A 3,517-nucleotide genomic window follows, 5' to 3' on the forward strand; every position below is an offset into this window, starting at 1 on the left:
TACAATTTCTTATCTAATTATCATGATTAAAAAATAATTTAATGATTAGTAATAAACATTGCGTGTGTCCAAAACTATTCTCTTTGACAGATGTCTCCTTCTATTTGTTTATCAATTTCCCCTTTTTTATTTAGAGTTACTTCAGCTGTAAAAGTACTTGATATTAGGAATAGTAACGGTGTGATGGGTTTTGTTATTTTATATCTATTCCGAGAAAAAAAAATCATTTTTATTATTCAAATTGAATGGATATTAAATTTTTTTTATATATATATATATATATATATATATATATATATATTCATACTTGTATTTACTTATTGTTTCAATTTTAATTATTTAATTTTTGTAAAATTAAAACAAAATGTAAATGAATTATAATATTATCAAATATGTAATATTAAAATAAGGGTTAATTTTTTAATATTAAATATTTAGAAAAAAATTAAAATTATATATATATATATATATATATATATATTTTAAATTAGAATATCAAATAAAATATCATGAGAATTAAAATGTTTATTAAATTTGTAAACATTAATTAAATTTAGTTAATAAAATTTAAAAATATTTTTAAAAAATATAAAAAGAAAATAAATATTCAAATTAAAAGATATTTCAAATGTTTGTTTACTTTTTAAATTCTAAATTTTTTAAATTCTAATGAAATACTTTTTTTATACATTAATACAAGTTATAATATTTAAACTCACAAAAAATAAAGATTAAACTAATAACAATATAATTTTAATATAGATCTTACTGTTATGAATTAATAGTCGTCCATTGATTTGATACAATTATTCATATGATTCATTGATTGTTCTTTATGTAAATATTTGTATTAATTATTTGATTTGTATCCTTTATGGGTTACCATGTTTATCTGTAAATAAGACTCTTCCTATCAATAATCACAGAGAAGTTGCTCCATATTATCTCATTCTCTATTCTTCCTTCTATTCTCTATTATTCTTTATGTTATTAGCTTTATTTAATTTATAACACATTATCAACACGATGATCCAACCAACTGAAGACTAGTGGAAGTTTTCTCTCTAATGACAATGCTCTGCGTGTCTCAATCTAGGCTCTTTCTAATCATTTCTTCATTTACAATTTTACCTTATATTCTTTCTCTTGTGATAAGAATTGTTTGACTTCATCAATTTTCGTCTTCGTCTTATTATTTTTTTTATAATGATTATTATTATTTTTTGTGCTAGTTCTGAACACGTCAAACGTTATAAAATTTGAATTTGTGATCCTTGATATTACAAGGAAGCATAACTTATATTCAATATTAAATGTTGAAATACATTTAGATGCAATGGGTCTTGGAGATACCATTAAAGAAAAAAATAAAGCATCTAAGCAACTATTTTGCTCCTACAACAACAATATTGTGAAAAAAAGATTTCACAAATATTATGAATTTATTTCATGTCTTTGTATGACTGAACAAAGCAATGAAACTTTTGATGAAAATCATTAGATCCTCCCAACTGGTTTTGCTCCATTCCCATAAGTGAATGCAATAATAAATATTATGAATTTATTTCATGCCTTTGTATGGCTGAACAAAGTAATGAAGCTTTTGATGAAAAATCATGAGATCCGCCCAATCTACTCCATTCCCATAAGTGAATGTAGTAGTAAATATTATGAATTTATTTCATGCCTTTGTATGGCTGAAAAAAGCATTGAGCTTTTAGTAGAAAATCATGAAACATGTCCAATTAGTTCTGCTATATTGCTATAAGTGAATGCAACAACATTTGATTTATATTTTCATGATCGTGATATTGATTATGGACATGGATATAAAGGAAATTTCAAACACACATTTTTTCACCCGAAGTGGCACAATAATGTGAGAAAAGGGAAAATAAAAATGTGAAATATTGGCAAATAAGATGAAAGTATATATTATCATTACGATGATAAAGGCCATTTGAGTTGTGCTTGTTGTACACCAAAGCATCCTACAAATAATGAGAAGAACATAGAAATATACTTTGCTTATGAAGATGGTGATTCTGATTATGGCCATATGGATGATACTCATCTTGATATTATTATCTTCTTTGCTAAACCAAATGGAAGCATTGATCACCTCATTGGTTATAAGAGTGTTAAAAAAAGATTTTCTCATATTGATATTTATGTTTATATGAAGAATGGATGTTGACACTAACACCAATGATGAGGATATATGTCTTATTGATAGTGCAACAACTCACACTATTCTCAAGAGTAATAAATTTTTCTCTTGTTTGGTAATGCGAGAAGTCAATGTTAGTACTATTTCTGGTACTACAAATATAATTGAAGGCTCTGGAAGAGCTATTGTACTTCTACAAAGAGGTACAAGATTGCATATTAAAAATGCATTTTATTCTCCTAAATCTAACAAAAGCTTATTAAGTTTCAAGGTTTCGTTTAAATGGATATCATATTGAGACAAACAATGAAGGAGATATTAAATATCTTTATATCACTCGAATTGAGTCAAATATAAAATGTGTATTAGAGAAATTATTAGCCTTCTCTTATGGCTTATACTACAATAGTAATGCAATTGATGCATGTCATTGTAAGCTAGAAGCTTACAAATAGAAATGAATTTCTTGTTTGGCATGATCGGTTGGGTCATCTTGGATATATCATGATGCGAAAAATAGTTGAAAAACTCATGTGGACACCCACTTAAGAGTCAAGAAACTTCTTCAGACCAATGAGTTCTCATGTACTATATGTTCACAAAAGTTGATAAAACCATCATCGGAAAAATTAGAAATGAGCCAATCTCATTTTCAAAACGAATACATGGTGATATTTATAGTCCAATAAATCCACCATGTGGATCATATATATTTCATAGTTTTAATTGATGCATCAACTAGATGGTCACATATTTGTTTATTATCAACGCGCAATCAAGTATTTGCAAAGTCATTAGTACAGTTAAGAGTTCACCTCCCAGATTATCCGATTAAGAAAATATGCTTTGATAATACTAGTGAAATTACATCTCATGCTTTTCATGAGTATTGTATATCAATTGGAATTGAAGTTGAACATCTAGTAGTTCATGTTCATACACAAAATAGACTTGCAGAATTATTATTAAAACGTCTAAAATTGATTGCAAGACCATTACTTATGAGAGTTAATCTTCTAATGGCTACTTAGGGATATGCAATTTTGCATGTTGCATTATTGATTCACATCAAACCAACAAGTTATCACAAATACTCTATTATGCAGTTGGTTTTTTGGTCAATGACCTAATATTCTCATGTAAGAAATTTTTGGTGTGGTATATATGTTTTCCCCACCAAAAGGGACTATGATGAGTCTTTAGAGACAATTGAGAATATATGTTGGATATGATTCTCCCTCAATAATGAAATATCTTGAAGTACCAACATAAAACTTATTTACAGTTTGACTTTTCGACTATCACTTTGATGAATACGTTTTTCAAACATTAGAGGGAGAAAGAAAA

This window comes from Vigna unguiculata, chromosome 7 (genome assembly GCF_004118075.2).
Source record: "Vigna unguiculata cultivar IT97K-499-35 chromosome 7, ASM411807v1, whole genome shotgun sequence".
Taxonomy (NCBI): domain Eukaryota; kingdom Viridiplantae; phylum Streptophyta; class Magnoliopsida; order Fabales; family Fabaceae; genus Vigna; species Vigna unguiculata.